The sequence below is a fragment of the Salvelinus sp. IW2-2015 genome, linkage group LG4q.1:29, assembly GCF_002910315.2.
Source record: "Salvelinus sp. IW2-2015 linkage group LG4q.1:29, ASM291031v2, whole genome shotgun sequence".
Taxonomy (NCBI): domain Eukaryota; kingdom Metazoa; phylum Chordata; class Actinopteri; order Salmoniformes; family Salmonidae; genus Salvelinus; species Salvelinus sp. IW2-2015.
In genome coordinates, this window is record NC_036842.1 from 44,001,169 (window position 1) to 44,024,327 (window position 23,159).

At 42.2% G+C, this 23,159-nt stretch overlaps 1 long non-coding RNA gene across 1 annotated transcript in view; it reads right to left on the reverse strand.

Annotated features, from left to right (window-relative positions):
- Positions 1 to 4,600, reverse strand: part of LOC139027544 (uncharacterized) — a 73,446-nt gene extending 68,846 nt beyond the window's left edge. The window contains exon 1 of the long non-coding RNA XR_011479653.1: positions 4,172 to 4,600. This is a non-coding gene — a long non-coding RNA (uncharacterized lncRNA). The remainder of the gene's footprint in view (positions 1 to 4,171) is intronic.
- Positions 4,601 to 23,159: the final 18,559 nt, after the last annotated feature.

Below are 23,159 nucleotides of genomic sequence, written 5' to 3' on the forward strand. Positions count from 1 at the left end.
GCTGGAATGCGCTTTTAACCAATCAGCATTCAGGATTAGACCCACCCATTGCATAAAATGCAATAATCAATGCATGATGTTATTATCATTATTTCATTATGTGCAAAAACGTTATTACGTTACTCTACTCCATCTCACTGCACAATCTACTGTCTCGTCAACCCAGCCAGGCGATTTATAAACGTTATATCCACTGTGAAAAGCACCTAGATATAATCTCCAATTTCTTTTAAACTAGCAATTGGTTTTCTACAGCTGAGATTTGTATAAACCTTGCTGTTTGTCTCTCTAACATTGCATCATTGTTTCAACACTGAAATTCAATCTCCAGTTGTCCCACAGTAATGAACGTGTCGGGGTAGGGATTTGAACGAGACAGACAGGCAGCTTTTCTGGGCCAGTTGAAATCATGAATCAGCATAATTTGTAAGGATATATGCAAAGAAATAACAATACAAAAACACAAAATGCAGATCGTTTGCTSTCGTTACAGCTTCAGTTTGAAGTGATTGTTTTAGCTGTGCAGTTGGCTAGCTCCTCTGAACAGTGTCCTGGCYAGAGAGCACATTTCCTATGCCAAGCGAAATCGCACATCATTAGCTCKTTGTTATGAATGTATCCCCAAAAAATCACWAGAAACAGCTTAAACAAATGGTAACGCAGCTACTTTCCTGTTATTCTGGCTGCACTGTTTAACATGACTGTGTTAGTCGAAATTGGCAAGCTAGCAAGCAAAGGATAAGAACGTTGCCAACCATCATGGTAATGGAACATTTAGAACGAACGACTGGGTCACGTCCATAAATTTAGAATCCAAAGACAAGAACTGGGTCGTCTCTGGCAACCAAAACGATAGAACGAACAACAAGCAAGCTTAGGTAGCAACCCTAGATTTGTGTCAGGACTATAATCTTGTGAAAGGATGAAATCGTATGAATAAATTAATCAGAATAACGTTTTTAATGAAAATATGTCAATCATTATTTGAATATGTTGGTAACCCGTTGTATAAAAGTGATAATATCCTCAAAGCTGGTGTTTGGAGGATATATTGGCACAGTTTGCCATACCAGTACATCCTCCTAACACCAGCTTCTTGGGCATTATCATTTAATTATTACATTATCAGTTGCTACAGGGTGCATCCCATCACCTGGTGATATTTCTAGGGGTGTGGCGTAAGGCAGATTCATTTCATAGTCTTTTAATGTGTGTTTTGGTACTGACAGCAAAAGGTGGGACAGCATGAATCAGTGAAAGATGTTTGAAAACAAACACAACTACTAATCAGATCAGTATCTTCAAATGTAATCATATAACAACTCAAGGTGTTGTACAGAAATAATAGTGTTACATTTTTTTTACTTTATTTCCAAAAATACATTTTTAAGTCAGGGTGTGGGACAGCCACCTCTCAATAAAAATGGGTATATAAACAATGACTTTACTGTTAATGTAACATTATGTTTGTTATTGCCTTGGAATTAACTAGAATGTAAATAATTAGATGTAAATAAATTTGACAACTTCTTTAGAAAAACCCATATACACTGAGTGTATGTAACACCTGCTATTTCCATGACATCGACTGACCAGGTGAATCCAGGTGAAAGCTATGATCCATTATTAATGTCACTTGTTAAATCCACTTCAAATCAGTGTCGATTAAAGGTTAAAGAAGGATTTGTATGTACCATTCAGAGGGTGAATGGACAAGACAAAATATTTAAGTGCCTTTGAACTGAGTATGGTAGTAGGCTTCAGACATGGGAAGCATTGGAGTCTACATGGGCAAGCAACCCTGTGGAAAACCTTGTAGAGTCCATGTCCGGAAAGAATTTAGGCTGTTCCGAGGGCAAAAGGGGGAGCAACACAATATCAGGAACGTGTTCCTAATGTTTTGTACACTCAGTGTATATACACTACCTTTACAGTTATCTTCCAGTGACACTAGCTAGCCCAACATCCCAGTTACAGATTATACGTCATACACTGTATATGCAAAAGTATGTGGACACCCCTTCAATGTGTCGATTTGGCTATTTCAGACACACCCGTTGCTGACAGGTATATAAAATCGAGCACACAGCAATGCCATCTCCATAGACAAACATTGGCAGTAGAATGGCTTTACTGAGGAGCTCAGTGACTTTCTACGTGGCACCGTCATAGGATGCCACCTTTCCAACAAGGCAGTTCGTCAAATTTCATCCCTACTATTGCTGCCCCGGTCAACTGTAAGTGCTGTTATTGTGAAGTGGAAACGTSTAGGAGCAACAACGGCTCAGCCGCGAAGTGGTAGGCCATGCAAGCTCACAGAACAGGACCGTCGAGTGCTGAAGCGCATAGCATGTAAAATTTGCCTGTCCTCYGTTGCAACACRCACTACCGAGTTCCAAACTGCCTTTGGAAGCAACGTCAGCACAATAACTGTTTGTTGGGCGCTTCATGAAATGGGTTTCCATGGCCGAGCAGCCACTCACAAGCCTAAGATCACCATGCGCTATGCCAAGCGTCAGTTGGAGAAGTATAAAGCTGGCCGCCATTGGACTCTGGAGCAGTGGAAACATGTTCTCTGGAGTGAAGAATCACGCTTCACCACGAATCTGGGTTTGGAGGATGCCAGAGGAACGCTACCTACCCGAATGCATAGAGGCCAACTGTAAAGTTTGGTGGAGGAGGAATAATGGTCTGGGCCWCTTTTTCATGGTTCGGCCTAGGCCCCTTAGTTCCAGTGAAGGGAAATCTTAATTCTACAGCATACAATGAGATTCTATACGATTCTGTGCTTCTAACTTTGTGGCAACAGTTTGGGGAAGGCCCTTTCCTGTTTCAGCATGACACTGCCCCGTGCACAAAACGAGGTCCATATAGAAATSGTTTGTCGTGCCCTAACCTCAACCCCATCGCACACCTTTGGGATGAATTGGAACGCCAACTGCGAGCCAGGCCTAATCGCCCAAKATCAGTGCCCGACCTCACTAATGCTTTTGTGGCTGAATGGAAGCAAGTCCCCGCAGCAATGTTCCAACATCTAGTGGAAAGCCTTCCCAGGAGAGTGGAGGCTGTTATAGCAGCTAAGGTGGGTCCAACTCCATATGAATACACATGATTTCATAATTGTGGAATTAGATGTTTGACGAGCAGGTGTCCACATACTTTTGGTCATATAGTGTATCCTAATTATTAGTTATTAAAGCAATAAAATAATATCATAATAAAAAACATTTGTTTCGAGATTGATGACTTCTCAGCCACCAAAAAGCCTAGAGCAAGACTAAGGAATGTATTCATGCTTACGTCATCTCACATCCTTGCACCATAATTTATGGCTGGTGCTGACTGAAAACAAGACCAAGGAGTTCATAAACCCCCTGAACTTCTGTGAAATACCAAGGCACCACAATAATAATATGAAAAAACAATATCAACACAATATTATAAAATATGAATAACATTTGAATATATCAATACTAGCCTTATGGACTGCCAAATGTTATTTCTATCTAATAGTCATCTAATTGAATGTATTTGTGTGTCTGTTAAAAACTGTCTTTGGAGACAATGCCGGTGTTCTCTCACCCGGCAGGCAATTATGTTGTCCAACCAAAATCTTCCCTGAGGGTTTCTTCCCTGGATTTCACTCAGTACAGTGTGGACTGACTCGAGAGACAGTGGTGCTGTGTCCTCTGCCTGCTGCTTCTCCCGTGTGTGTGTGTGTGTGTGTGTGTGTGTGTGTGTGTGTGTGTGTGTGTGTGTGTGTGTGTGTGTGTGTGTGGGTGTGTGTGGTGTGTGTGTGTGTGTGTGTGTGTGTGTGTGTGTGTGTGTGTGTGTGTGTTTTCTATTTCTGGAGTGTGAGACGTCTGAACGTCTGACCACAAAGAGACACAGACATGCCCTGGGAGAAGAGAGCAATGCACTGAGCCTTTCCAACACACACACCACCACACACACACACACACACACACACACACACACACACACACACAACAACACACCACACACACACACACACACTTTAACATAGAAATGTCCATACACAAGTAACCGTAGAGACTGTACACACGTGAATACGAGGAACACATTTGAACATCATTTTAAACTTTTCTCAGATAAATGAATTTTCTGAAGGAAATGAAAATAGTCTCCACAGTTCCAATGCACTTCCTACCTTGTTCTTTGCAGGTTGTACCTTTCAGTCGCTCTCTGTCTTTCCAATGACGTTTGTTCCTCAGATTTCTCTCCTCTTAAGATGGAAGACACACGTGTTCCAAACTCATCTCTTCTCTCTGCATTTCTCTTTTCTATGTTTGTTCTCTTCTCTTCTTCCCCTTCTTTCTTATTCTTTAGTTCAAATCCAGTTCTACCGTTCTCCTGCCAGGTCTACTCCTCAACCAGCTCCTAACAAAACAGTCCTGATAAACAAAGACTGAATAAAGAAAGAGCGAGCACAGAAAGAGCAGAGAGCACATAAAGGCCTGTGCCTGCAAACACTCTGGAAGTCATCTGAAAACAGAGCCAGCCACAGAGAGCAGAGCGCCCTCAACAGAGAGGCGCACTGAAATGAACACAGCTTTTTTTCCACTGGCTAGCTCCCCTGTGTGGGACTCCAATCCTGGCTGTTCCCCCTCCTCCTCCTCTGTTATCCTCCCCCTCCCATCCCAGCCGCTCCAGCTCCAACCAGCGACTCTCTCCACAGAGCAGCCACCAGTGAGAGTGCAGTCAGACTAAAGTCCAAGCATGTGTGTTTGTCTGCTTGTGAACATACTCTATGTTTATGAGCATGTACTGTATACGCACACTGCACTGCACAGGAGGCATACATGTATGTGTTTTATATATGTTCTTAGGTTTTTTTATACCATGAAATGTATGCAGTAGTCATATTAATAATATGCACCGAAGATGTGTTTGTATAATACATGTGTGTCACGCCCTGACCGTAGAGATCCTTTTTATGTCTCTATTTTGGTTGGTCAGGGCGTGAGTTTGGGTGGGCATTCTATGTCTGGTGTTCTATGTTGTKCTTGTGTTGTAWTTCTGTGTGTTTGGCCTGGTGTGGTTCCCAATCAGAGGCAGCTGTCTATCGTTGTCTCTGATTGAGAATCATACTTAGGTAGCCTGTTCCCACCTGTGTTTGTGGGTGGTTGTTTCCTGTTTAGTGTTTGTTTCACCTTTCAGGACTTTTCGTTTGTTGTTTTTTTTTGTCTAGTGTTGCGTATTTTATTAAAGAATATGAACACTTACCACGCTGCACCTTGGTCCTCTTCTTCTCCTCCAGACGACGTGRGTTACAATGTGAGTCGTTCTACATTTCTCAAAGGTGAATATGGTGCGATGTCTGGGTCTGCCTCCCTAATGGCACCCTATTCCCAATATAGTATACTGCTTTTGACCCGGGTCCATAAGGCTCTGGTCGAAAGTAGTGCACCATACAGGGAATAGGGTGCAGCCTAGAAGCGCAAGACTAGTGACTATGCATTATTGGTGCAGCGTCTTACTGCCCTTCAAAGTGCCCTTAAAATATTTAGTGGACTGTGAAATTTGTATGGGGGCACTGAGTTTTTCAATCTAAAAACTTTGTCATAAAAAAGGTCTCTCCCTAATTGCAAGATTGTATATTTCTCAATTCTCTTTTTCTGTTTGATTAGATGTCTCCAATTAAACCAATAAGGTACCTCTGTAAATATAATGTGTTGACTGGGAGTCGGGAAGCAAGTTCAGGGAGTAAATCATTTAATAAATAAACGAAACATAATACAAAACACGAAACAACACACAGACATGAAACTGAAACAGAAACAATAATGCCTGGGGAAGGAACCAAAGGGAGTGACATTGTCACGTCTGCTTCCGCTCTTCCCCCCCTGGCGCTCGAGGGCGCCAGGCTGCCCTGCATTACGCACTCCTGCCACCATCATTACGCACACCTGCCTTTCCTCGTCACGTGCTTCAGCGATATTGGACTCACCTGGACTCACTCAATCACCTGTTAATAACCTCCCCTATATTTGTCAGTTCCCCAGCTCTGTTCCCCACTGCTGCATTGTTTGTCATATGTCCGTGTTACCAGTGTYCTGACGCTGTTCCTGTCTTGTTCTATGTCTGTTCCCGAATAAATGTCTGACTCCCCATACCTGCTTCTCCTGTCCGGCACTGGCCGTTASAGACATATACAGGGAAGGTAATCGGGCAGGTGATTGAATTGAATTTCTTTTGGGCAACAGACGTATATAACAAAATMTACAATGTGGACCCAGAGGATATCACTTGAAAGTATTAATTAAAACGCTTTTTTCCAAAGTGGTCCTCGATGGAGTCCAGGTGAGTCTGATGAGGCGCTGGTGGTGACAGGTGTGCYTAATAATGAGCAGCCTGGTGACCTAGAGCGCCGGAGGGGGGAGTATATGTGACAGTAAATCAGATTTCTTTATCAAAACCTCCAATCTCTAAACGTTCACCGTATTCAATCAACTCTGATCAGTACGCCAGGATGTTATTAGACTTAAGTAACTGAAACCGTTTTGGTTTTGTACCACAAATAAAATGTGTGGTGTCCTCTCTGAAGACTCAACATACTGAGGGCGTGTTATTGTGTGTGCGTGTGTGTGCATGCCCTGCTGTACTTGTGTATGAGTGTGCACGTATGGCCATAAAGCATAATAGCTGCACCGAAAGTGCAGGGACAACATTTGTGGTCGATAATATTATTGTGATCTACAGTCCAACAAGAGATAGGTAAGCACACTGAAGGTCAACTACTTCKCACGATGAGTAGGTGTCGCCTTTATATGACTACAGGAGAAACTGAACCTCCTTTCATAAACGACCTTCAGAGTATTCAAGATTCAAAGCGGTATGCAATGTTGCTAACACACGTTTTGATCCTGAAATGTCAAACTCATTCCCTCAAATTGTTTGCGAGGAGAACCAATACAGAGAATGTATTGTCAATAAAGTTAAATTCTACTATTTTCTATTCAACACATACTATGTATTTATCAGTATTCTAGAAACAACATCAACTGCTTTTAATGCACCAAGGGCCCAATTTTGACTGAGAAATGTACGCTTTTCCTACACACTTCTCAGTAGTTGGTATTCAGACTGATCCTATGAAGGTGCATAACAGGCTTTGRAGGCATGGTTCCCTTGCGCGAGATGAATAAATATAGTTCACCCACTGAAAACCCTCCAACTTGCTGGCCAACAGATTCTCTGGTGGAGTTTTCATTCAATAGGGTTTTCAGCACATTTATCTGAAGCCATACCATTAAATACGGTGTACCTTTAAGTTTGAATTCTGTTGACAGACTCAATAGAATATATAGAGAGAACAGGTTCACAATATTAGAGATCAACGAAAGAAATACATGCATATTCATCTCCGTTTCAGCACCAATTGGTAGATTTAAAATACTCTTGTCGATTATTTAGGGTTAGAAAAGTATTTATGAATCATAAAAAACATGTTTGTAGAGCCTTTACGTATGAAAGAAAGAAAACGGTGGTTTGATTAATTCTGAAAATTGCCACATTCATTTCTTTAACCCATGGTAATGTTAGACGGTTAGTGTAGAGTACATATATAAAAAAATATATATATAAATTTAAAATTTGAAAAAGCTGTTGCGCAGCAACTCACTGCCTTCCTGAAGTCAAAAAATTTATACGAAATGCTTCGGTCTGGTTTTAGACCCCATCATAGCACTGAGACTGCACTTGTGAAGGTGGTAAATTACCTTTTAATGGCGACAGACCGAGGCTCTGTCCTCGTGCTCCTAGACCTTAGTGCTGCTCTTGATATCATCGATCACCACATTCTTGTGGTGAGATTGGAAACCCAAATTGGTCTACACGGACAAGTTCTGGCCTGGTTTAGATCTTATCTGTCGGAAAGATATCAGTTTGTCTCTGTGAATGGTTTGTCCTAAATTTCGGTGTTCCTCAAGGCTCCGTTTTAGGACCACTATTGTTTTCACTATATATTTTACCTCTTGGTGATGTCATTCAGAAACATAATGTTAACTTTCACTGCTATGTGGACAACACACAGCTGTACATTTCAATGAAACATGGTGAAGCCCCAAAATTGCCCTCGCTAGAAGCCTGTGTTTCAGACATAAGGAAGTGGATGGCTGCAAACTTTATACTTTTAAACTCAGACAAAACAGAGATGCTTGTTCTAGGTCCCAAGAAACAAAGATCTTCTGTTGAATCTGACAATTAATCTTGATGGTTGTACAGTCGTCTCAAATAAAACTGTGAAGGACCTCGGCGTTACTCTGGACCCTGATCTCTCTTTTGACGAACATATCAAGACTGTTTCCAGGACAGAACATTGCAAAAATCTGAAACTTTCTGTCCAAAAATGATGCAGAAAAATTAATCCATGCTTTTGTAACTTCTAGGTTAGACTACTGCAATGCTCTACTTTCCGGCTACCCGGATAAAGCACTAAATAAACTTCAGTTAGTGCTAAATACGGCTGCTAGAATCCTGACTAGAACCAAAGAAAAATATCATATTACTCCAGTGCTAGCCTCCCTACACTGGCTTCCTGTTAAGGCAAGGGCTGATTTCAAGGTTTTACTGCTAACCTACAAAGCATTACATGGGCTTGCTCCTACCTATCTTTCCGATTTGGTCCAGCCGTACATATCTACACGTACGCTACGGTCACAAGACGCAGGCCTCCTAGTTGTTCCTAGAATTTCTAAGCAAACAGCTGGAGGCAGGGCTTTCTCCTATAGAGCTCCATTTATATGGAATGGTCCGCCTACCCATGTGAGAGGTGCAGACTCGGTCTCAACCTTTAAGTCTTTACTGAAGACTCATCTCTTCAGTGGGTCATATGATTAAGTGAGGTCTGGCCCAGGAGTTTGAAGGTGAACGGAAAMGCTCTGGAGCAACGAACCGCCCTTGCTGTCTCTGCCTGGCCGGTTCCCCTCTCTCCACTGGGATTCTCTGCTTCTAACCCTATTACAGTGGCTGAGTCACTGGCTTACTGGTGCTCTTCCATGCTGTCCCTGGGAGGGGTGCGTCACTTGAGTGGGTTGAGTCACTGACGTGATCTTCCTGTCTGGGTTGGCGCCCCCCCTTGGGTTGTGCCGTGGCGGAGATCTTTGTGGGCTATACTTACCAGGATATACTTACCAGGATGGTAAGTTGGTGGTTGAACATATCCCTCTATTGGTGTGGGGGCTGTGCTTTGGKAAAGTGGGTGGGGTTATATCCTGCCTGTTTGGCCCTGTCCGGGGGTATCATCGGATGGGGCCACAGTGTCTCCTGACCCCTCCTGTCTCAGCCTCCAGTATTTATGCTGCAGTAGTTTATGCGTCGGGGGGCTAGGGTCAGTCTGTTATACCTGGAGTACTTCTCCCGTCTTATCCTGTGTCCTGTGTGAATTTAAGTATGCTCTCTCTAATTCTCTCTTTCTCACTTTCTTTCTTTCTCTCTCTCGGAGGACCTGAGCCCTAGGACCATGCCTCAGGACTACCTGGCATGATGACTCCTTGCTGTCCCCAGTCCACCTGGCCGTGCTGCTGCTGCTATATAAATACATTTGATTTGATATAATTATAATAGGGAGAATAGAGTACAATAGTATTACCTGCACTAACCATAGATCTGTGTAATGACACAGGCAAGTATTGCACCATTCGTAGGGTTCAAACTGTTATGGCTTGGTCTGTCCATAACGATTTAATTAGCCTACATGTCTGTTTTATATATTATCAGCTGTACCTAATTATCCTCAGCAACAACCGTGGTTACAGAGAAATCAAATGAAGGGCAACGAAACAATGTAATTTAATTGGAYAATGATGTAGGCTACACCACCTATTAGGCCTACTGACGGTCGACACTCATAGTGGCTAATATTTAACATGATAAAAATAGGAAACYGAGAAGCCTATAATTAACACATTCGAGAGTGTCCATCTCTGCGAGTTAAAAGGCTCTATAATTTAAATGATGCATAATGGCACACCGTTCCATTTCAACTCTATGAAGGTAAAATATATCCAAAACACGTGTAATTTACGTTTACAATTCCCMTATCCAAATGGATGACTAGTTTACCTCGCTCTTATCAATAGCTCTTATCTAGTTGTAAATTACAGTGCATTAGGAAATGATGTTATTTCTATGAGAAAAAATTAAGTAAATGCTTTTRCCACTTGGAACCAGTAGGTTCGCTAGACCTTATTCGTGGTTTCCTCACCGTAAAGGTGGGGGAATTAAGTCAAGGTCAGAATWGGATCTGGAGACACACATCCGTCACACCGCAATTTATTCCATCTCCACCCTAAATMAATTGCAGGTGAATACGGGGAGGATTTCTGTATTTTGAAAGTTAGATATCTTGAAAACTTGATTCCTGACTATGTCGACATTGGACTAATGAAACAAATACCTAAAGATTGTTGTTGGGTGGACTTTTCCTTCAAGGTCAGAATACACATAGAGAGAAAAGTGCGTAAGAAGGGAAATACCTTCCATTTACTCGTGCTTAACTCGGGTCGGAATCTGGCCCTAGGAGTATAGGGTAGCTACACTGAGTCTATACCTCACCATTCAGCCTGGTCTCATAGACTAGAAGTAACATAGTAGATGGAAATTCAACACACTGAAATTAGTATGATATGTTACATTTGTTATGGCAACATAAGACAAATGGTTACTTAAGACAGAAACGAAAGTAGGGTGGTTGGTCAGGTGTATAACGTGAACGTCTGGCATCCCAAAGGATGCGAGTTCAAATCTCATCATGGACAACTTTAGCTAATTAACAACTTTTCAACTACTTACTATTCTTTTAGCAAAAATATGTAAAGTGTTGGTCCCATGTTTCATGAGCTGAAATAAAAGAACCCCAAAATGTTCCATAAGCACAAAAAGCTTATTTCTCTCAAATGTTGTGCACAAATTTGTTTATATCCATGTTAGTGAGCATTTATTCTTTGCCAAGATAATCCATCCACCTGACAGGTGTGGCATATCAAGAAGCTGATTAAACAGCATGATCATTACACAGGTGCACCTTGTGCTGGAGACAATAAAAGGCCACTTTAAAATGTGCAGTTTTGTCACACAACACAATGCCACAGATGTCTCAAGTTTTGTGGGAAGTGTGCAATTGGACATGCTTGACTGCAGATGTCCACCAGAGCGTTGCCAGAGAATTGAACATACATTTTTTCTACAACGTCGTTTTAGAGATATTTGCAGTACGTCCAACTGGCCTTACAAACCACAGACCACGTGAATGGCATCGTGTGGGTGACGGTTTTACTGATTGTCAACGTTTGAACAGAGTGCACCCATGGTGTGGTGGGATTATGGTATGGGCAGGCATAAAGCTACAGACAACGAACACAACTGCATTTATCTAAAGCAATTTAATGCACAGACATAACCATGACGAGAATCTGATGCCATTGTGAGGCCCATTTTTTGAGGTATCTGTGAACAACAAATCCATGGATTAGGCCCTAATGATTTCATTTCATGTGAACGATTTCCTTACGTGAACTGTGCAATCTTTGAAATTGTTGTATATATATTTCTGTTCAGTATACTTTGGAACTACTAGCATGTTAGCTAACTTTCCCCTAATCCTAACCCATTTAGCTAATCCTTCCCCTAACCCTGACCTTAACCCTTTACCTAACTCCTAAACTTAATTCTAACCCATAACCCTAACCCTAGCTTAGCCTAGCTAAAGTTAGCCAGCTAGCTAACATTAGCCACCAAGCGATGTTTCGTTAATTAGGAACCATTGTACATTTTGCAAATTCGGAACATATAATACGAACTGTAATTGGTAGCATATCATACGACATTGGTGATGGACATCCACAAATGAATACATACCATCTGAAACGTAATATATCATTACAAATGGAGTGTCTAGGATTTACGTACAGAATAATATGAAATGCTCTGAGACCAGGTTGCACTATTCCATCTAAAGGCTGCACTGAGAAGAGTCTACCTCACAGTCTATACCACGCTGTTCCCCCTAAAGGTTGCACTGAGAAGAGTCTACCTCACAGTCTATACCACACTGTTCCCCCTAAAGGCTGCACTGAGAAGAGTCTACCTCAGTCTATACCACGCTGTTCCCCCTAAAGGCAGTGCTGAGAAAAGGCTGCCTCACAGTCTATACCACACTGTTCCCCCTAGACTGTGAGGTAGACCCTTCTCAGTGCAACCTTTAGGGGGAACAGTGTGGTATAGACTGTGAGGTAGACTCTTCTCAGTGCAACCTTTAGGGGGAACAGTGTGGTATAGACTGTGAGGTAGACTCTTCTCAGTGCAACCTTTAGGGGGAACAGTGTGGTATAGACTGTAAGGTAGACTCTTCTCAGTGCAACCTTTAGGGGGAACAGTGTGGTATAAAGGTTGCACTGAGAAGAGTCTAAATCACAGTCTATACCACACTATTACCCCTAAAGGCAGTGCTGAGAAAAGGCTGCCTCACAGCAGAATAACTCCCTGTCTATTCTGTGCCATAAGCACTAACAATATATAGTACGTCACTCTTCCCTCATAGGCAACAGCACTGAAAAGAGGATACCTTGGTATATCACTGAGTTTGTACCTCACTGTCTATGGGTTATACATTCTAACCAGGAACCGAATAAAGCTATAATGCAAAAACGAAATGTTTTTGCATTTCAGCTTTTTGCATTTGAGGCTAGCTCCGTAAACTACCTCCTCCACTCTTCAACATGTAGAAGCTAACTAAGACATTCAGAGACGTTTAGGAAAGTGTTTTTGGGATGCATGCGTCATGTCATAATGTACTACTACCATTGAAAGTACAAATATATTTGAAGTATACTGGTGATCAAAGCACAGTGTTTAACCAAATCGTGGTTCTCGAACAGCAGAGAGAGAAAATATTCCCAGTGTTTCAGCTGTCTGCTCTGCTCTGCTCTGCTGTGTTCCGGCTGTTACATAAAGGCTGTCCTAAAAACCCTGCTGTCTAATTCTGCTCACAGTGCTGTTCGTTGTCTGCCTGTGTAATCTTATTTTTTCCTCTGGCTGTGTCTGTGATGACCCAGTTTGCCTGCCTCTGCCTCATCGCTCAGAACACGACCCGCCTGCCACTGTCCCTGTTCCACCCTCCCTCAGACAGACAGACAGACCTGAGAACACAATGACACCATATTCCCTACTTTTGAAAGAGCCATGCGCTACTGAGCAGTCTCAGTGCTCTGTCTGCGGGAGAAATTGCACCCACCCTATTCACTCAAAAGWAGTGCACCGCATAGGGWATAGGGTGCCATTTCAGACGTCACCACGATGCACTGCGTTTGTTCTGGGCACAGACAGACAGGGCCCGACTCACCTGACCTAATTTCTGCTAAACTCAGTCACCATGTCTCTTTCTCTTGATACACAACCCTCGGGACTTATCAGAGCACAACTCTGAGAGACCCCTCCCTCTCTCTTTCGCTCCCCTCTTTCTATCTCTCTTTCTATATCTCCACATCTCTCCCTCCCTTTAGCGCTCTCTCTCTCTCTCGCTTCCTCTCTCCTTTGCTCCCCCTCTCTCCCACTCRCCCCTCTCTCTCCCTATCTGTCGGTGTACTGGGTTAGAGCCAGACATTGCCCTATCCACCCGGCCCGGCCCAGTCAGCCACAGCTGCCCCTGATGGCATCATGTCTCCCCAAACACAGTCCAGTGCTAGAAATAGCTGTCAGTAATCCAGTGTACAGACAGAATGTTCTGTCTTTTTCATGCACATTCTCAGACAGCGTTTATGTTTCATAGCCATCAGAACACAGCCAGCCACCCACCTATCCTCTCCTCCTTTCCCCTCTCCTCTCCTCCATTTTCCTGTACTCCCCATCTCCTCTAGCATCCTTTCCCTCTCTTCAGCTCTTCTTTCCGTCTCCTCTCCTCCCACCTCGGCTCAACCCAGCTGATYAACTCATTAACTTATGCTGCCCAGTATTCATTCATATATTATGCCTTATTCTCATGCCAACGTCACTACAGGACCTGACCCACATACTGCCCAAATATGTGGTGGCTTAGAGCAGTCTCCTACTATAGGAGAGATGTGATATATAGAAGAGATTCAGTCTCCGCAAAAAGGAACTGAATGTATACTGGCACTACTGATGCATTTGAGTAGTCACAGCTTCTTCTAAAATGAATAACTTGATGTGATGTTTGTGGGCCAGCATAATAACTGTGTCATAATAGGTATATACAACCGTCAAAAGTTTGGTCACACCTACTCATTCAAGGGTTTTCTGTATTTACTATTTTCTACAATGGTGAATAATAGTGAAGACATCCACTATGAAATAACACATATGGAATCCTTTAGTAATTAAAAAAAGTGTTAAACATATCAAAAAATATTTGAGATTTAGATTCTTTAAAGTAGTCACCCTTTGCCTTGATGACAGCTTTGCACACTCTTGGCATTTCTCAGGAGATGATTGTGGACTACAGGAAAAGGAGGACCGAGCATGCCCCCATTCTCATCGACGGGGCTGTAGTGGAGCAGGTTGAGAGGCTTCAAGTTCCTTGGTGTCCACATCACTAACAAACTAGAATGGTCCAAACACACCAAGACAGTTGTGAAGAGGGCACGACAAAGCCTATTCCCCCTCAGGAAACTAAAAAGATTTGGCATCGGTCCTGAGATCCTCAAAAGGTTCTACAGCTGCAACATCGAGAGCATCCTGACTGGTTGCATCACTGCCTGGTACGGCAATTGACCGCACTACAGAGGGTAGTGCGTACGGCCCAGTACATCCTGGGGCTAAGCTGCCTGCCATCCAGGACCTCTACACCAGGCGGTGTCAGAGGAAGGCCCTAAAAATGGTCAAAGACCCCAGCCACCCCAGTCTTAGACTGTTCTCTCTACTACCGCATGGCAAACGTACGGAGTGCCAAGTCTAGGACAAAAAGGCTTCTCAACAGTTTTTACCCCAAGCCACAAGACTCCTGAACGTAATCAAATGGCTACCGGACTATTTGCATTGTGTGCCCCACAACCCCTCTTTTACGCTGATGCTACTCTCTGTTTTCATATGCATAGTCACTTTAACTATACATTATGTACATACTTTTTTTTTTTTCACCTTATTTAACCAGGTAGGCTAGTTGAGAACAAGTTCTCATTTGCAACTGCGACCTGGCCAAGATAAAGCAAAGCAGTTCGACACATACAAAAAACACAGAGTTACACATGGAATAAACAAACATACAATCAATAATACAGTAGAAAAATCTATATACAGCAATGTGCAAAGAGGTAGGATACGGAGAGGTAAGGCAGTAAATAGGCCATGGTGGCGAAGGAATTACAAATATACAATTAAACACTGGAATGGTAGGATGTGCAAAAGATGAATGTGCAAGAGAATACTGGGGTGCAAAGGAGCAAGATAAATAAATAAATAGAGGTAGATTTTATGGCCTATTTACAGATGAAGTTGTACAGGTGACAGAGTATTCTGTGAGCTGCTCTGAACAGCTGGTGCTTAAAGTATGTGAGGGAGGTAGAGTCTGCCCCAGCTTCAGAGATTTTTGCAAAGTTCGTTTTCGCAGTCATTGGCAGCAAAGAATTGGAAAGGAGAGACGGCCAAAGGAAGAATTGACTTTGGGGTGACCAGTGAGATATACCTGGAGCGCATGCTACATGTGGGTGCTGCTATGGTGAACAGTGAGCTGAGATAAGGCGGGGCTTTACCTAGCAGAGACTTGTAGATGACCTGGAGCCAGTGGGTTTGGCGACGAGTATGAAGCGTGGGCCAGCCAACGAGAGCATACAGGTCGCAGTGGTGGGTCGTATATGGGGCTTTGGAACAAAACGGATGGCACTGTAGATAGACTGCATCCAATTTGCTGAGTAGAGTATTGGAGGCTATTTTGTAAATGACATCGCAAAGTCGAGGATCTGTAAGATGGTCAGTTTATGATGGTATGTTTGGCAGCCTTGAGTGAAGGATGTCTTTGTTGCGAAATAGGAAGCCGATTCTAGATTTATTTGGATTGACATGTCTTAAGTGTGAGTCTGGAAGGAGAGTTTAAGTCTAACCAGACACCTAGGTATTTAGTTTGTCCACATATTCTAAGTCAGAACCGTCCAGAGTAGTGATGCTGGCAGGCGGGCAGGTGCGGGCAGCGATCGGTTGAGAGCATGCTAGTTTTCTTGCATTTTAAGAGCAGTTTGGAGGCCACGGAAGGAGAGTTGTATGGCATTGAAGCTCATCTGGAGGTTAGTTAATACACAGTGTCCAAAGAAGGGCCAAGAGGTATAACGGAATGGTGTCATCTGCGTAGAGGTGGATCAAGAATCACCAGCGCAAGAGCGACATCATTGAATGTATCATCAATGATTATTACAAATGTTTCACATAATATTCGTCGGTTGTGTTTTTTGTAATGATTTAAGTGACCGATTTGCTGTTGTTGCTTTTAGAAATACTAAGGTCCTAAGACAACACCACGTTTTATTCGAATAGAAATTTGAAGTTTTTAATGAGCAGGCTTTCTATGATTTGTTTTTTTTTTTGACTGGAGCAAGATGGAACTATTCCTGATGTGGAAACTGCCTGGATATTATTTCATGAGGTTTTTTCCAAATAAGTAACGAACATGCCCATTCCGCAGGTTCAGGGTTAAAGGGCGTGAATAATCCATGGTTTTCTTCTTGTTATTATCACGACCGTATTATTGCCTGGGCTAAAGCAAGGAAATCATGTTCTGATGCTGATTGGCTTATTTTTGAGCCAGTTGCGAAACAAGTGTTCTTTTCTTCTCAGGAAGGCCAAGTCTGAATTTTTATGTCTGTTACCACTGATAACCTGAATGACCCTAGAAAGTTTTGGAAGCTATTAGTCTATGTCTGGTAACAGTAATGTAATGAATTACCGTCATGTGTTTTGAAGGACTGTTGCTGTATTTGACAAAACTGAAGATGCTGAATTGTTTCAATGGCACTTTGTATCATCTGGTAGGCTGTTTGATTCTGTTGTCCTCTGTCTTCTCGTACACCCTGTGTGGATGACCCAGTGTCTTCTGTCTCTGTACAACCCTGCGTGGATGAACCAGTGTCCTCTGTCTCTGTACAACCCTGTGTGGATGAACACAGTGAGAGCTGGTCAACTTTTTAGCTTTTTGCCATTCTCAGTGCAGGTGGACATAAGCCCTGAAATCCTTAGACAGAGAAAAGCCTGCAGGTCCTGATCTTTTGGATCCCTGCTTTTTAAATCTGGCAGCTGATTTCATTGCTGAACCACTTTACATATCTGTTTCAATATCTAACCCTGGAATGTAATGAAATTCCAATAATCTGGAATCAGCATTTGTCCTACCACTTCTTATAGCTGCAATCCCATTGACAGGATGATTTTGACAACAGCCAGTGAAAGTGCAGGGCGCCAAATTCAAACAACAGAACTCATATTATTAAGTAATTCCTCTCAAATAGTTACATGTATTTGTCTGTTTATGTATCCGATTTTAAAGAGTATATCTGGTTGGTTGATATCTCCCACCAACAATGTGTCTTTCCATTTCAACATAGGCTTTTACGAGCTGAATAGCACCATTCATAAATTGATGTAGACACGGTCAGCCGCAAAATCAAGCAGCGATAACACAGTCATCGATTTTCTCCAGCCGGAAAGACAGGAGTCGAGCATATTAAGCAGAAACAGAGATAAATTAATCACTAACCTTTGATGATCTTCATCAGATGACACCTTGCATATCAGGTCTTAATGTTCACCCTCATACAATATAATGTTTGTATCTTCGATAAAGTTATTATAGTTTATCCAACAAACTCAGTTCTACATTGGCGCCATGTTCAGAAATGCCCTCCATATAATTTATCAGGAGAATTGCATTGCAGAGCCACACTCAAATATCACTAGAAGATACGTCATGCAATATAACTTTGATGCAGGAGTTTGTTTTTTCTATGTTTTTACATAGAGATTAAATGTATTAACTTGTTCTGGATATGCATCCGCTGTTTTCAGATTTCAAAAAGCTTTACGGCCAAAAGTCACAATGTTATTATTCAGTATGTCGTGTAAGAAACCGTCGTTCGGCTCACAAGGATATTGCATGATCAGTTTTCTGTTACTCCGCGTCAGAGATGGTGCCCAGTCCAAGTCAGAAACTCATATACGCATCTATTGAATTTGCCTTACCTTGCTGATCTTCATCGAATGCACATCTTCCGAGGGATCCCGACGTCCGACCAGAGATGTGTGTTGTGTGTCTTGTTCGTAATTTTTTTCTACTTTCTATTTTATGTCTCAACTAGCAATTTTTTGTTAGCGTGTTTTTTTTTGTGTAATTCAACATTCAAAGTCTCTTAGGTAGGCTGCGGCAGTTATAAAGCTAACATTGAAATTCTAAAAGTTCGTACGTTACGTAGGCAAAACATGTCAAACGATTATTGATCAAATCTTGAGAGAGAGGAGAGATCTTCACTAACGTTGCCAACCAGGACGAATTACATTGACTTCGATATGCCGTTATGCGAAACAGAGCTCCTTTCGTCATGTTGAACGAGCCATGTGTCCACGAGCATTCGCGTCAGTCATGTTATACTCGGTGAGCTACATTTCCCTGTGCTCCTCGGTTCCCCACTTTTCTTCCCAGTAGAGCTCAGACCATGTTGTTGTTCCGTGTGACATGACTGTGGATCATCTAGATGGGACAGCGCTAGGACGTGCAAAACTCTATCCTCCATATCTTCTTCATCCTTTGTTTCCATTAGTGGTCTTTGGTTCGCTGACTTGTTGCATAATCGACCAACCTCAGTAATTTCCGCACTTTCTCTGTCTTGAGTGTGTCTTCCTTGATGGTTATTTTGCCTGTCCATATGAAGCTGCTTATTATCGTTCCGAGACCAATCATTGTCAAATGATGTTTAGATCTCTGTTTCTAGAGATTGTTGAGTTTTTTCTGTGTATTCCTCTATACGGTAATAATAATATGTCTATTAAGATGTTAAGTCAACTTGTGTGGGAGTCATAGTGCAGCTTTTCTATGGCACTTGTCTTGGGCACCTTCTCATTTCTCAACTACTCCATATCTGCGTCCTGCGCCATTTAGAGAATTGTTTTAAAAGGGGAGTATGGCTTCTTCATCTTTTTTCTTGTTACTTTTTATCATTAACAGGACACTGTTTATTTACATTTTTAGTATGTATTTCCCAATCTAAGCTGTCCACCCTTGTCGTGAATATATACTGTGATACGCCGTTGTGATGTTAAACTTAGCTAGAGAGAGTTTTTTATTAATAGTATCTAGTTTCTTCTTTGGTGGATATAACGATGAGTGAGTCGGGGCTGTCTCTATTGTGTTATAGAAGCTATTTCACGTATATTGGTACCGCAGCCATGATAGGATGAAGGTGATCGGTATCTTAACTTGGATGCTGCCTTTGACGAGCATCGCAGTTACTGTGTCTTTGCTTTGTAGCTTTTTTTTGGTATGTTGATGTCTCTGCTGAGGCTTTCATTTGTATGTTATTCACGTTTGATCATATGTCGTGTCATCTTATATTGTCAGGAGATTTCTGTTTGAGCTTTACGTATGTGGCGAGAGCAAGTGGCAGTTGCATCCTCGTTTGCGCAACTATCTGTCTGCTAAGACAACTCAGTTGCGTATCTTCTCTCTGATTGTGGACTCTAGCTTGGTCATCTGCCTAAAGCTGTCCTGTTTAATTGGTGTTCTCAGTGTCGTCTGAACTTGGTTCCTCCTCTCTATCTCTACGATTGTTTTATTATTTTTTATGATGGCTCTGTTAGACACTGAATTATGGCTCGCTAAAATGCCGTACCTGCCTTTCATCTTGTTTCACTGTGATGCTGTATTATTTGTGTCTCTGTTGGTTCTTATGTTTAACTGTTTCTTTGTGTCTCCTGTTTCTTATTAGTTCACAAAGTTTTCAGTAACTACTGCTTATATCATGCTTATACTCTTTTCTACTCACTATTTTCTTAGTGTCAATTGCTACAGCTTTATCCTTCATACCTGTTTACAACAGTTATTGCACTACTGGTGTATTTCTAAAGCGCCAAGATGAAGTTAGACCTCTGTACTTTATGCGGTACTTCACCTGGTCTCAGGACTGAGGTACGATCTGAGGTTGTAACAACTCATATAGTAATTCTTTGGACATTTTCGATTTTGAGTGGACAGAACTCTCTTCCCTTATGAAATTTGGCTATGATTTCAACGGAACTTAACAAGACATATTTTTAACGCTGTTAATTGGGATTTTTCATTGTTTGTAGTGAATTATAGGCTCTCTCTTTTACTTTTGAATGCTCCCTACGACAGGGTGCCTAGTAATATTAGCTTCATTTCTATGCTTTTAACTAGTTAGTGATTGTGTTGATTACTTTATCTTATAAGTCTTTTCGCACACTCTGTCTTTTACTGATCTGGCAACTTGGTTGCAGATGTTTGTACTACTGTCATCAGTACTACTTTCTGTCTAATATATCTTTCCGCACCTGACTTTGTAATATTTCAGGTGTTGGGCGTTGGCCTCGTTTACGTTCAGCTCGTCATGGCTCAGCTCAGCGTTTTGGTATTGATGTCATGTGTGTGGGTTCTTTTTATTTGATCAGCCGATATTGGATGGTCGGCGTTTTCTACCTTTTTTGGGGGCGATTGTCTGAATGTGGTGTTCATGGAATATGCTGGGGTGGGGTACTCTCTCTCCGTTTGGTGCCGCTGGCATTTAATCCGTGGCTTAACTGTTTTTCCATACATGGGTAGAATTGAATTGGTCTGGTTATGAGCGGCTGTTATCGCTTTCGTCTGCCGATCGTTTTCGTTGCACCTTACAAATTACTATCTGTTTTAGACTGGCACAGTAACTTGTTGCGCGCATTTGGGTATTGTGTGCGTTTAATAGGTCACTGTTAATGCATCGCATTCTTGAGCACCTGTGCCCATTGTTCTTCGGCATCCTGTCTATATTGTTATTTAATTTGCTGCTTTTTTGATTTTTTTGTCTATACTTTATTTGTTCTGGCCTATGTGTGGTTTGTCACTTTAGACTGCCCTCTGATTCTGTACTTTTGTTTAGTATTCGTTTTTGTTCCTGTAGAGTTGTTTGTAATGGACTTGGTGCTGCCTATCTTGGCCAGGACGCTCTTGAAAAGACATCTTTAAATCTCAATAAGCCCTTCCTGGTTAAATAAAGGTTAAATAAAAAAAATAAAACAAATACAGAGAGGAGAGTCGGCCCGAAGAATTGAACCCTGGTGGCACCCCCATAGAGACTGCCAGAAGGTCCGGACAACAGGTCCTCCGATTTGACATACTGAACTCTATCGGAGAAGAAGTTGGTGTACCAGGCGAGATAGTCATTTGAGAAACCAAGGCTATTGAGTCTGCCAATAGAATGTTGTTGATTGACAGAGTCGAAAGCCTTATCCAGGTCGATGAATACGGCTGCACAGTAATGTTCTCTTATTGATGGTGGTTATGATATCGTTTAGGACCTTGAGCGTGGCTGAGGTGCACCCATGACCAGCTCTGAAATCAGATTGCATAGCGGAGAAGGTACGGTGAGATTCGAAATGGTTGGTAATATGTATGTTAACTGGCTTTCAAAGACCTTTAGAAAGGCAGGGTAGAATAGATATAGGTCTGTCAGCAGTTTGGGTCTAGAGTATCGCCCCCTTTGAAGAGTGGGATGACTGCGGCAGCTTTCCAATCTACAGAGATCTCAGACGATACGAAAGAGAGTTTGAACTGGCTAGTAATAGGGGTTGCAACAATTTCGGCAGATTCATTTTAGAAGAGAGGGTCCAGATTGTCTAGCCCGGCTGATTTGTAGGGGTCCAGATTTTGCAGCTCTTTCAGAACATCCGTATCTGGATTTGGGTGAAGATGTGGGGGAGGTTTGGGCAAGTTGCTGTGGGGAGCGCAGGGCTGTTGACGCGGCGCTGGGGTAGCCAGGTGGGAAGCTTGGCCAGCCATAGAAAAATGCTTATTGAAATTCTCAATTATTGTGGATTTAATCGGTGGTAACAGTGTTTCCTAGCCTGCAGTGCAGTGGCAGAGTTGGGAGGAGGTGCTCTTTTTCTCCATGGACTTTTACAGTGTCCTAGAACTTTTTGGAGTTTGTGCTACAGGATGCAAATGTTCTGTTTGTAAAAGCTAGCCTTAGCTTTCATAACTGCCTGTGTATATTTGTGTATTAAAACTTCCCTGAAACAGTTGCATATCACGGGGGCAGTTCGATGCGAATGCAGAACACCACAGGATGTTTTTGTGCTGGTCCAGGGCAGTCAGGTTTAGAAAGAACCAAGGACTATATCTGTTCCCTGGTTCAACATTTTTTGGAATGGGGCATGCTTATTTAAGATGGAGAGAAGGTTTTAAAGAAGTAAGCAGGCATCCTCTACTGACGAGATAGGTCAATATCCTTCCAAGATACCCGGGCCAGGTCGATTAGAAAGGCCTGTTTGCTGAACTGTTTTAGGGAGCATTTGACAGATTCCTAATTAGGATTCCTAATTCGAGGTGAATTAGATACATTAGAAAAAAGCAGACCACATTGAGTGCGGCAGGTTTGCAGGAGAGTGGTTTTGAAGTTGAGTTTTAGAAGAAAAAATATAGTATATATATATGCTAAGAAAAAGATATTAAAATGATATATACCACGGGACCGATAAGACAAGGGGACCCAAAAGGGACATTTGGGGGACGTGCTACACCATCTTTGGATGTCACACTACCTCACTCAGCCCGACTACGCGGTTGGTCTGTATTTAGCCTCGGTACTGTTATTTTCAACTGTCTTTTTACTGTTGTTTTTGATTTCTTTTTACTTACCTATTGTTCACCCAATACCTTTTTTGCACTATTTGGTTAAAGCCTGTAAGTAAGCATTTTCACTGTAAGGTCTATCCTACACCTGTGTTGTATTCGGCCGGCACTTGACAACATTAAACCTATGATTTTGATTTGAAAAACAAGCCTTCATGAGGTAGTGACTTGGTAATGGCTTTTCATTACAGGCGGTGCCTTGTTCAAAGTTAATAACAGTGAAGTCGGGAAGTATTACCACACACTTAGGTTGGAGTCATTAAAACTCGTTTTTAACCACTCCACAATTCTTGTCAACAAACTA